Genomic DNA, 13,374 nt, shown 5'->3' with positions numbered 1-13,374 from the left:
TCTGGGTGGCCTTCGCTAGAATTATCATAAAATACACGCATCCCTCCACCCCTGCCGTCACCCCTCCCTCCACCCCTGCTGTCACCCCTCCCTCCACCCCTGCTGTCACCCCTCCCTACACCCCTGCTGTCACCCCTTCCCTCCACCCCTGCTGTCACCCCTTCCCTCCACCCCTGCTGTCACCCCTCCCTCCACCCCTGCTGTCACCCCTTCCCTCCACCCCTGCTGTCATCCCCTTCCCTCCACCCCTGCTGTCATCCCCTCCCTCCACCCCTGCTGTCATCCCCTTCCCTCCACCCCTGCTGTCAACCCCTACCCACCACCCCTGCTGTCACCCCTTCCCTCCACCCCTGCTGTCATCCCCTCCCTCCACCCCTGCTGTCATCCCCTTCCCTCCACCCCTGCTGTCACCCCTCCCACCACCCCAGCTGTCACCCCTTCCCTCCACCCCTGCTGTCATCCCCTTCCCTCCACCCCTGCTGTCATCCCCTTCCCTCCACCCCTGCTGTCACCCCTCCCTCCACTCCTGCTGTCACCCCTTCCCTCCACCCATGCTGTCATCCCCTTCCCTCCACCCCTGCTGTCACCCCTTCCCTCCACCCCTGCTGTCATCCCCTTCCCTCCACCCCTGCTGTCACCCCTCCCTCCACCCCTGCTGTCATCCCCTTCCCTCCACCCCTGCTGTCATCCCCTTCCCTCCACCCCTGCTGTCACCCCTCCCTCCACCCCTGCTGTCACCCCTTCCCTCCACCCCTGCTGTCATCCCCTTCCCTCCACCCCTGCTGTCACCCCTCCCTCCACCCCTCCACCCCTGCTGTCACCCCTTCCCTCCACCCCTGCTGTCATCCCTTCCCTCCACCCCTGCTGTCACCCCTCCCTCCACCCCTGCTGTCACCCCTTCCCTCCACCCCTGCTGTCATCCCCTTCCCTCCACCCCTGCTGCCACCCCTCCCTCCACCCCTGCTGTCACCCCTTCCCTCCACCCCTGCTCTCATCCCCATCCCTCCACCCCTGCTGTCACCCCTCCCTCCACCCCTGCTGTCACCCCTTCCCTCCACCCCTGCTGTCATCCCCTTCCCTCCACCCCTGCTGTCACCCCTCCCACCACCCCAGCTGTCAACCCCTTCCCTCCACCCCTGCTGTCATCCCCTCCCTCCAGCCCTGCTGTCATCCCCTTCCCTTCAACCCTGCTGTCACACCTCCCTCCACCCCTGCTGTCACCCCTCCCTCCACCCCTGCTGTCACCCCTTTCCTCCACCCCTGCTGTCACCCTCCCTCCACCCCTGCTGTCACCCCTTCCCTCCCTCCACCCCTGCTGTCACCCCTCCCTCCACCCCTGCTCACCCCTCCCTCCACCCCTGCTGTCACCCCTTCCCTCCACCCCTGCTGTCACCCCTCCCTCCACCCCTGCTGTCACCCCTCCCTCCACCCCTGTTGTCACCCCTTCCCTCCACCCCTGCTGTCATCCCCTTCCCTCCACCCCTGCTGTCACCCTTCCCTCCACCCCTGTTGTTATCCCCTTCCCTCCACCCCTGTTGTTATCCCCTTCCCTCCACCCCTGCTGTCACCCCTTCCCTCCACCCCTGCTGTCACTCCTTCCCTCCACCCCTGCTGTAATCCCCTTCCCTCCACCCCTGCTGTCGCCCCTCCCTCCACCCCTGTTGTTATCCCCTTCCTTCCACCTCGGCTGTCACCCCCTCCCTCCACCCCTGTCACCCCTTTCCCTCTTCCTTGCTGTCACCCCCTTCCCTCTACCCGTGCTGTCACCCCTTCCCTCCATCCCTGCTGTCATCCCTTTCCGTCCACTCCTGTTGTCATCCCGTCCCTCCACCCATGCCGTCACCCTCTCCCTCCACCCAAGCTGTCACCCTTCCCCCACCAAAAACATCCTGGTTCATCAGGGTTCCAGTTGAGCTTCTCCAACCCGGTCACTGGTAACACACATGATCGAGCCCTAGAATCCAGGAATCAGTGAAACAGGACTGTGAAAGTGAAACAGGCAGGGGATGAAGTATCAAGAGGCTGTGAATGGACCCCGACTAACATGACTAGACCTACCTACCTGGAGGGTATTCCGGGGATCAACGCCCCCGCGGCCCGGTCCACGACCAGGCCTCCAGGTGGATCATGGCCTGATCAACCAGACTGTTACTGCTGGTAGCATGTACTCCAACGTGCTAATCACAGCCCGGTTGATCAGGAAACCGACCTTAAGGATCTGTCCAGCTCCCTCTTGAAGGCAGCCAGGGGCCAATTGGTAATTCCCCTTATGCATGGTGGGAAGCTGTTAAATAGTCTTGGGCCCCAGACACTTATGTCTACTCTCCTTCTTCATAGTATACTTACGGCACGCGAAAGGGGTTTCTTGCAGTTCTGAATGAACACAGAGTTCCAGTAGTCTGGGCCTGGGGCTGAGTGTATGAGCATGTTATCAATAACTTTCTCAAAGTCTATCAGTGTTAGGGTAATGTCGGAAATCTGGCATACACTGATGGAGTTTTGAGGCTCATTCATAAAAAAATTATTTGGAATGTCGATTTTTAGACTGATTAGTGAACCGCTAAACACAGAGTCGTATTGGGATTTCAGTATCTCACTCATTTCCTTGTTGTCATCTGTGTAAGTCCCATCCTGTCTGAGTAAGGGCCGATACTAGATGTGGTATTTGCCTTGTTTTTGGCACATGAAAAGAAATATTTCGACTTTCTTTCAATTTCACAAATAGCTTTAAGCTCCTCCCGTCTCTCCTGGTTCCTGTAAGAGTCCCTTAACTTAAGTTCGATACTTTCCACTTCCCTGGTCAGAGCTTCCTTCCGTGTATCAGATATTCTAGAGTTCAGGAGCTCAGTGATTCTTCGTCGTCTTCTGTAGAGGGAGAGTCTTTCTCTCTCTCCAGTTTACTTCTTCTCTTCTTACTTTCTGAGTGCAAGTCATATCAAAGAAGACCATCAACCTAACAATTATCAATATCACATTCACAATCATTATCACTACTGCCACCACTACCACCTTCAATATCAACACCCTCCTCTACCTGGAAGGCATTCCGGGGATCAACGCCCCCAAGGCCCTGTCCACGACCAGGCTTCCGGGTGGATCAGGGCTTGATCAACGAGGTTGTTACTGCTGGTCGCATGTAGTCCAACGTACGAACCACAGCCCGGCTGATTCGGCACCGACTTTAGGTATCTGTCCAGCTCCCTCTTGAAGACAACCAGGGGTTTATTGGTAATGCCCCTTATAGCTGATGGGAGGCTGCTGAACAGCCTTGGGCCCGGACACTTATGGTGTTTTCTCTTAGTGTACCAGTGACGCCCCTACTTTTCACTGGGGTATGTTGCATCGCCTGCCAAGTCTTTTGCTTTCGTAGGGAGTGACTGCTGTGTGCATATTAGAAACCAGTCCCTCCAGAATCTCGCAGGTGTAGATTATGCTGTATCTCTCTTGCCTGCGCTCCAGTGAGTACAAGTCAAGTGCTTCCAGACGTTCCCAGTAGTTAAAGTGTTGGATGGAACTTACACGTGCAGTAAAGGTTCTCTGTACATTCTCTAGATCTGCAGTTTCACCTGCCTTGAATGGGATGTTAATGTACACCAGTATTCCAGACTAGAGAAAAAGTGATTTAAAAAGGATCATCACTCCCTTAGCATCTCTTATCTTGAATGTTTTCATTATCCATCCTATCAGTTTCCTCACAGATGTGATAGTGGCATTGTTGTGGCCCTTGAAGGTGAGATCTTCGGACATTACCACACCCAGGTCCTTCACATTATTTTTCCGCTCCATTGTGTGATTAGAGTTTGTAGTATGCTCAGTCCTAGCTATTATTTCCTCCAGTTTTCCACAACGGAAAACTTGGTGTATAACTTCTTGGAGACTTGGCGTGTCCTCAATGGATGACACACTCGTGCAGATCCAAGTATCGTCTGCAAAGGATGATACAGTGCTATAGTTTACATTTCTATGTCTGATATGAGGATCAGGAACAGGATAGGGGCGAGTACTGTGCCTTGTGGAACAGAGCTCTTCACTATGGCAGCTTCCGATTTAACTCTCTTTACCACTACTCTTTGTGTTCGATTGGTTAGCAAGTCGAAGATCCATCTGCCTACTTTGCCAGTTATCCCTTCAGCAAGCATTTTGTGTGCTACTGCACCATGATCGCACTTGTCAAAGGCTTTTGCAAAATCTGTGTATACTACATCTGCATTCTGTTTGTTTTCCAGTGCATCTAAGACCATATCATAATGGTCCAATAGTTGCGAGAGGCAGAAGCAACCTGCTCTGAAACAATGTTCCCTGGATTGTGTAAATTTTGGGAGTCCAAGTGGTTTGCTATCCTGCTTCTTAGAACTCTTTCAAACATTTTTATGATGTGGGACGTTAAAGCTATTGGTCTATAGTTCTTAGCTACTGCTTTGCTGCCACCTTTATGGAGTGGGACTATATCCGTTGTTCGTAGTGACTGGAATCCCACCTGTGTCTATGTTCCTTCTCTATAGCATACTTAGGGCCCGTGAGAGGGGTTTCTTGCAGTTCTTAATGAACACAGAGTTCCACGAGTCTGGGCCTGGGGCTGAGTGCATGGGCATGTCGTCGACGGATTTCTTGAAGTCTAGTGAAGTTAGGGTTATGTCAGAAATTTGGCGTACACTGACAGGGTGTTGAGGCGCATTCATGAAAAAATTGTTTGGATTGTCTACTTTAGACTGATTAGTGGCTCGCTGAACACAGTCATAGTGAGATTTCAGTATCTCACTCGTTTCTTTGTCATCATCTGTGTAGGAAATGGTTTTTGCCTTGTTGTTGGCATATGAAAAGAAATATCTCGAATTTCTTTCAAATTCACTTATCGCTTTTAGCTCCTCTTGTCTCTCCTAGATCCTATATGAGTCCTTTAACTTCAGTTCAATATTTTTCACTTCCCTGGTTAGCGCTTCCTTCCGTGTTTCAGATAATCTGGCATTCTTGAGGAGCTCAGTGATTCTTTGCCTTCTTCTGTAGAGGGAGCATCTCTCTCTCTCCAGTTTACTTCTTCTCTTCATTTTTCTTGGGGAAATATGCCTTGAACATACTTCATTATTCCAACCCTCCCCCCATCCCCCACAAATCCCACCACCATTACTAGTTTTTACGATTTTTTAATATATATATATATATATATTTATATATATATATATATATATATATATATATATATATATATGTATGTATATATATATATATATATATATATATATATATATATATATATATATATTATTGTAACCACGAACGAGTGGTACTGATCAATAAAAATTGGGTGGTCCTGTGGGTTAAGGCGTCATGTGGTTCTCGCTCACAATGGCGAGCCAGTACAACATGGGTTCAAATTCTTGGCTAGCGCAGTGTTGTTACTGATATATATATTATATATATTCCACTTACAACTAAAATGGAATAAATGTATGCTAGCAATGGCCAGTGTTAGCCAGAGGGAGAGGTGGATGCTTGAGGACCCATCTCTGGTTCCTTCCCGTCCCTCACCATCTCTAGTTACTTCCCGTCCTTCATCCTCTCTGGTTCCTTCCCGTCCTTCATCCTCTCTGGTTCCTTCCCGTCATTCACCATCTCTGGTTCCTTCCCGTCATTCATCCTCTCTGGTTCCTTCCCGTCCCTCACCATCTCTGGTTCCTTCCCGTCCCTCACCATCTCTGGTTCCTTCCCGTCCTTCATCCTCTCTGGCTCCTTCCCGTCCTTCACCCTCTCTGGTTCCTTCCCGTCCCTCACCATCTCTGGTTCCTTCCCGTCCTTCACCATCTCTGGTTCCTTCCCGTCCTTCACCATCTCTGGTTCCTTCCCGTCCTTCATCCTCTCTGGTTCCTTCCCGTCCCTCACCATCTCTAGTTCCTTCCCGTCCTTCATCCTCTCTGGTTCCTTCCCGTCCTTCATCCTCTCTGGTTCCTTCCCGTCCTTCATCCTCTCTGGTTCCTTCCCGTCCCTCACCATCTCTAGTTCCTTCCCGTCCTTCATCCTCTCTGGTTCCTTCCCGTCCTTCATCCTCTCTGGTTCCTTCCCGTCCTTCATCCTCTCTGGTTCCTTCCCGTCCTTCATCCTCTCTGGTTCCTTCCCGTCCCTCACCATCTCTAGTTCCTTCCCGTCCTTCTCTGGTTCCTTCCCATCCTTCATCTCTGGTTCCTTCCCGTCCTTCACCATCTCTGGTTCCTTCCCGTCCTCACCATCTCTGGTTCCTTCCCGTCCTTCATCCTCTGGTTCCTTCCCGTCCTTCATCCTCTCTGGTTCCTTCCCGTCCTTCCCGTCCTTCACCATCTCTGGTTCCTTCCCGTCCTTCACCATCTCTGGTTCCTTCCCGTCCTTCATCTCTGGTTCCTTCCCGTCATTCACCATCTCTGGTTCCTTCCCGTCCTTCATCTCTGGTTCCTTCCCGTCCTTCATCCTCTCTGGTTCCTTCCCGTCCTTCATCTCTGGTTCCTTCCCGTCCTTCATCCTCTCTGGTTCCTTCCCGTCCTTCATCTCTGGTTCCTTCCCGTCCTTCACCATCTCTGGTTCCTTCCCGTCCTTCACCATCTCTGGTTCCTTCCCGTCCTTCATCTCTGGTTCCTTCCCGTCCTTCACCATCTCTGGTTCCTTCCCGTCCTTCACCATCTCTGGTTCCTTCCCGTCCTTCATCTCTGGTTCCTTCCCGTCCTTCACCATCTCTGGTTCCTTCCCGTCCTTCACCATCTCTGGTTCCTTCCCGTCCTTCATCTCTGGTTCCTTCCCGTCCTTCACCATCTCTGGTTCCTTCCCGTCCTTCACCATCTCTGGTTCCTTCCCGTCCTCTCTGGTTCCTTCCCGTCCTTCATCCTCTCTGGTTCCTTCCCGTCCCTCACCATCTCTAGTTCCTTCCCGTCCTTCATCCTCTCTGGTTCCTTCCCGTCCTTCATCCTCTCTGGTTCCTTCCCGTCATTCACCATCTCTGGTTCCTTCCCGTCATTCATCCTCTCTGGTTCCTTCCCATCCCTCACCATCTCTGGTTCCTTCCCGTCCCTCACCATCTCTTGTTCCTTCTCGTCCCTCACCATCTCTGGTCTCTTCCCGTCCCTCACCATCTCTGGTTCCTTCCCGTCCTTCACCATCTCTGGTTCCTTCCCGTCCTTCACCATCTCTGGTTCCTTCCCGTCCCTCACCATCTCTTGTTCCTTCTCGTCCCTCACCATCTCTTGTTCCTTCCCGTCCCTCACCATCTCTGGTTCCTTCCCGTCCTTCACCATCTCTGGTTCCTTCCCGTCCTTCACCATCTCTGGTTCCTTCTCGTCCCTCACCATCTCTGGTCCCCTCCCCTCTTAATTTACCCACTCCTCCCCAAAGCGTCGTCCCCTTCCTGGTTGCCATGTTCCTCACCCCCCTTATCCCTGGCTAACATTCGCACCATTAACAGCAAGATGGGTCCCGCGTCGCCTCATTTTCATTATTGCTGCACAATTTTGCCTCCCAACTTCCCACCATCCTCTTTAAATATTTCACACTGGTTAATCGCCAGACAAGAGAGTTAGGTTCGAGTTTTTAATTTTCGTGTGTAGAGAACGGGAAATATATCTGTGTGTGTATATATATATATATATATATATATATATATATATATATATATATATATATATATATATATATATATATATATATATATATATATTTACGTACTTCATCCGTCTGCCACCAGGGTAGGGTATGGCGCAGAGGTATTTCGCACGTCGTGATCATGTTACCTCTTGTATGAGTCTCATCTGGACATGGAGTGGCTTCTGCAGGAGGAAGGAGCAGGTGCAGAGGTAAGATCCTTACACACCTCATGGAGAAGCTCATCCTCCTTGTTAGCCGACTTCAAGATATCTCTGTTACTGAGCACAGACAACGTCTCTCTCTCTTTCTCTCTCTCTCCACGACTGAAAAATAATGATAATCAAATCTTGCACATATTGGATAAATATTACACCGCTGGTCTGGGACCGGGTGGCGGGGGCGATGACCCCCGCCACCCGGTGCCAGGTAACCTTAGTTGTAATACTAGACAAATCTGTAATGTTAATTCTCTTTTTATCTAAGACAGAGTGCCTGAGAGCGCCTCTCCTCGCCTCTCCACCCACACACTTAACATTGTCTTCTCTCGGAGTTGCTACACAACGTACCAGATCCCGGCCTACAATCTCTACTCTCTGTTTTCACACCTCTCGCCGTAAACAAATGTTTCATATATTGCAATAGTTTTGCAATGTTGCCCTCCTCTCGTATATATACACTGGCTCCCTTACCTTCGTGTGTTAATATGTAACTAGTTAATGCTTAAAGCAGGACCCAAACGTCGTCATAAAGTTTGCTTCTCCTACGTGCGGGTTATTTGTGCATTGGTGCTTGATAATATTTGGTACAAGGACACGTGTAAAACTAATAGGATATTTTATTTCAACGTTTCGCTCTCCAGTTGTGATGTCAAGCTTTGAGTTGCCTTAACAAAGCTCCTGGAGAGTGAAACGTTGCCGCATGCTTGTTAGTTGCACACGTGACCTTTTACCTAACTTTATCAGTAATTCTACCAACATTACTGCCACGATAATACTCAGCCCTCGACTCTTACAAACTGTGTGCGCACGCGCACGCACACACACACACACACACACATGATAGATGAAAAGAAAGAATAGATGAAGAAGGTGGAGGTAGGAAGCCAAGACTGACAGAATGGAATGCTAGCGGAGGAAGAGATGACCAGGAAATTTAAAACAATTTATCTGAACACACCAGATGCGTGAGTGAACGTAAATACAACAGGTGCATGAGAGTGAACGTAAATACACAGGGTGCGTGAGAGTGAACGTGCGAGCCTTGAAGTATTCACGTAGCTTTGCAAATTGATCGAGTATAAACCATGTACAACTTACCCTGGAAGGGCACTAGGCCAGGCACCTCCAAGCAGGTTCATAGGGATATACAAGCAGGTTCATAGGGATATACAAGCAGGTTCATAGGGATATACAAGCAGGTTCATAGGGATGTACAAGCAGGTTCATAGGGATATACAAGCAGGTTCATAGGGATGTACAAGCAGGTTCATAGGGATATACAAGCAGGTTCATAGGGATATACAAGCAGGTTCATAGGGATATACAAGCAGGTTCATAGGGATATACAAGCAGGTTCATAGGGATATACAAGCAGGTTCATAGGGATATACAAGCAGGTTCATAGGGATATACAAGCAGGTTCATAGGGTTGTACAAAAAAGTTCATAGGGATATATACAAGCAGGTTCATAGGGATAACAGGAACATAGGGATATACAAGAAGAAGAGCTGGCAACGAACACGTAAGAACAGGCACAAGTGAACTACATATAATTATAATGTGATACACCCCGAGAGGCCAAAACTGAACCATAGTTACACAAGAAAGAAAAGAGAACCAAGTGATACAACTGAAGAAGAAAGGGAAGGAGGGAAGATATAGAATGGCAGAAGTATGCGAAAAAGCTTAGCAAAAAAGATTCAAAGATGTCTAAACAAAAGAAAGTGAAGAGCTACGGGAAGGCATTGCAATAAGAAGAGATTAGCAGGTGCCAGTAACACCAACACAGCAAAAGAAGTGATAAGACTAGTAGAGGAGAACAAGAACGATACTTGCTCGGGATCCGCACCTTCCAGGGCGCCAATTACTGCGATCCTAAATGTGGGTACTTCGTAAACTGAAGAAAAGCTCAAACATGAATAGGTTGTTGAGTCTGGCATAAGACCTTACGTACTGGAGCATACTGCGTCAGGTGCGCAGGAGCATACTGCGTCAGGTGCGCAGGCGCATACTGCGTCAGGTGGACAGGAGCATTCTGCGTCAGGTGCGCAGGCGCATACTGTGTCAGGTGCGCAGGCGCATACTGCGTCAGGTGCGCAGGCGCATACTGCGTCAGGTGCGCAGGCGCATACTGCGTCAGGTGGGCAGGAGCATACCTCGTCAGGTGCGTCAGGGGAAGGAGAGCAAATGAAAATGGCCGAAGACTAAGTATGACGGGCCATCAGCAGGAGAACCTCGAGGATGGTATGGAACTACCAGTTGGTAATTGTACCTCTTAGGTAACCTTACAAGTGCACTGGTCCAGGTAACCTCAAGTGCACTGCTCCAGAAAACCCAACAAGTGCACTGGTCCAGGTAACCACACAGACGGCACACTGGTCCGGGTAAAACCACAGACGGTGCACTGGTCCAGTTAACCCCACATGTGATACACTGGTCCAGGTAACCCCACAGGTGGTGCACTGGTTCAGGTACCCCCACGTACCCCCACAAGTGGTACACTGATCCAAGTAACCACATAGCCGGTGCACTGGTCCAGGCACCCCCCCCCTTCCAGAAACGGGGCGTTGCTTCAGACGAGTCCCCAGGTAACTCTCAGGGGTATAATACACCCCACGACACAACCCACTTCATCACCCAAATGGGCCAGCTGATTGGGTTATGTATCCCAGCACTGGACCACAACATTCATTCTGACTCTTAAAGCTAGCTAGCTAGCTCTCTTTTTCTTTTAGTCTTTGAGCAAGGGGGATATACAGATTGAAAAATGAAGCGATTATCTGTAATGTTCTTTCATGATAACTGTATCAGGAGGCCGCATGAAGCAATTAGTGGAGGTTTGTGCGTGTGTGTGTATGTGTTTGTGTGTGTGTGTGTGTGTGTGTGTGTGTGTGTGTGTGTGTGTGTGTGTGTGTGTGTGTGTGTGTGTGTGTGTGTGTGTGTGTGTGTACTCACCTAATTGTGGTTGCAGGGGGTCGAGACTCAGCTCCTGGCCCCGCCTCTTCACTGATCGCTACTAGGCCCTCTCTCTCTCTCTCTGCTTCCTGAACTTTGTCATACCTCTTCTTAAAACTATGTATGGTTCCTGCCTCCACTACGTCACTTGCTAGGCTATTCCACTTCCTGACGACTCTATGACTGAAGAAATACTTCCTAACATCCCTGTGATTCATCCGAGTCTTCAACTTCCAAGAGTGACCCCTTGTTTCTGTGTAACCTCTCTGGAACATCTTGTTTCTGTCCACCTTGTCTATTCCACGCAGTATTTTGTTTGTCGTTATCATGTCTCCCCTAACCCTCCTGTCCTCCGGTGTCGTCAGGCCGATTTCGCTTAACCTTTCTTCGTAGGACATTCCCCTTAGCTCTGGAACTAACCTTGTCGTAAACCTTTGTACTTTCTCTAATTTCTTAACGTGCTTGACCCGGCGCGGGTTCCAAACTGGTGCTGCATACTCCAGCAAGGGCCTGACGTACACGGTGTACAGTGTCTTGAAAGATTCCTTACTAAGGTATCGGAACGCTAATCTCAGGTTTGCCAGGCGCCCATATGCTGCAGCAGTTATCTGGTTGATGTGTGGTTCCGGAGACATGCTCGGTGTTATACTCACCCCAAGATCTTTCTCCTTGAGGGAGGTTTGCAGTCTGTGGCCTCCTAGCCTATACTCTGTCTGCGGTCTTCTTTGCCCTTCTCCGATCTTCATGATTTTGCATTTTGCCGGATTGAATTCGAGAAGCCAGTTGCTGGACCACGAGTCCAGCCTGTCCAGGTCACTTTGAAGGCCTGCCTTATCCTCATCTGATTTAATTCTCCTCATTAACTTCACATCATCTGCGAACAGGGACACCTCTGAGTCTATCCCTTCCATCGTGTCATTCACATATACCAAAAATAGCACTGTTCCTAGGACCGCCCCCTGTGGGACCCCGCTCGTCACAGGTGCCCACTGTGATACCTCATCACGTACCATGACTCGTTGTTGCCTCCCAGTTAGGCCTTCTCTGATCCATTGCTGTGCCCTTCCCGTTATACGCGCCTGATCCTCTAGTTTCTGTGTGTGTGTGTGTGTGTGTGTGTGTGTGTGTGTGTGTGTGTGTGTGTGTGTGTGCATTCTTTTTTGAGATGATGTCATGCCTGACCCAGGGGAATGACCAGAACCCATTTCCCTACCTCCATTCCCCTCCCCATCCTAAACGTCATTCTTCTGCACATTTTCCTGCCCCCTTGACCTCCTCTCTTGCTCTCCTCTCTTCTATAACCTCCCTTCTCTCTCTCTCCCCCTCCCTTTCCTCTGTTACCTCAGCGTCAATGTCAACATTATCAACGGCATCATCACAATTGTGTATAACAACGAAGGCCACCAGGGGATCACAGTGGCACACAAAGTAGGCAGATTGATCTTCAACTTTCAAACCAATCGAACACAAAGAGTTGTGGTAAACAGTTCAATCGGAAGCTGCCATAGTGAAGGTCTCTGTCCCACAAGGCACAGTACTCGCACCTATCCTGTTTCTCTTCCTCATGTCAGACAGAGATGTAAACCATAGCACTGTATCATCTTTTGAAGACGATACTAAGATTTGCGTAAGTCATCCATTGAGGACACGGCAAATCTCCAAGAAGATATAAACTAAGTTTTCCAATGGGCAACGGAGAATATGATTTTCAACGATGACAAATTCCAACTACTTCGTTAAGGAAAACTGCAAGAAATAATAGCTAGAACTGAGTATACTACAAACTCAAATCACACAGAGCGGAAAAGTAACGTGAAGGACCTGGGAGTGGTAATGTCTGAGGATCTAACCTTCAAGGACCACAACAATGCTAATATGACATCTGCGAGGAAACTGATAGGATGGATAATGAGAACATTCAAGACAAGAGATGCCAAGCAAATGCTGAGCCTTTTTAAATCACTTCTCTCTCGGCTGGAATACTGCTGTACATTAACATCTCTATTCAAGGAAGGTGAAATTGCAAATCTAGAGAATGTACAGAGAACCTTTACTGCACGTACAAGTTCCGTCAAACACCTTAACTACTGGGAGTGCCTGTGTCATGTGGGTTCGATAACGTGGATGGGGTAAAAACACTCACGTAGGCTGGTTAGTACGTATAATTATAACGGAAAGTATGGGAAGCACCATCAGCTGCCCTGCCTCTCTCTGCTCTCTATCTCAGACTGACCCACCAGTGCCTAGAGGGTGAGCGGCATTCAAAAACATGCTATGGTCAGCAGCAACATAAATAACAGTCAGTGATTCACACAAACGGTTGGTAGTGAGTCATCTACTGGTAACTGGTACTACTGAGAGCTCGGCGACGCTAACGTACGTTGTCCCTACATACAGCTAATACACTAGAGACGGCAGGTGTACTGCTTGGGCTGATTCTATACAATGTCAAAGTACACAACAATTGAACATTATAACATACACAAGTAGAATATTGGAACGGAAGCTTACGTAACTATAATAAAACTTACTGTAATGAAACTGTAATGAAACTGTAATGCATTGCGCCTGGAAGCACTTGACTTGTACTCACTGGAGCGC

The sequence above is a fragment of the Cherax quadricarinatus genome, chromosome 14 (genome assembly GCF_038502225.1).
Source record: "Cherax quadricarinatus isolate ZL_2023a chromosome 14, ASM3850222v1, whole genome shotgun sequence".
Lineage (NCBI taxonomy): Eukaryota > Metazoa > Arthropoda > Malacostraca > Decapoda > Parastacidae > Cherax > Cherax quadricarinatus.
The sequence above is the reverse complement of the archived record's forward strand: the minus strand, read 5'-3'. Positions refer to the sequence as shown.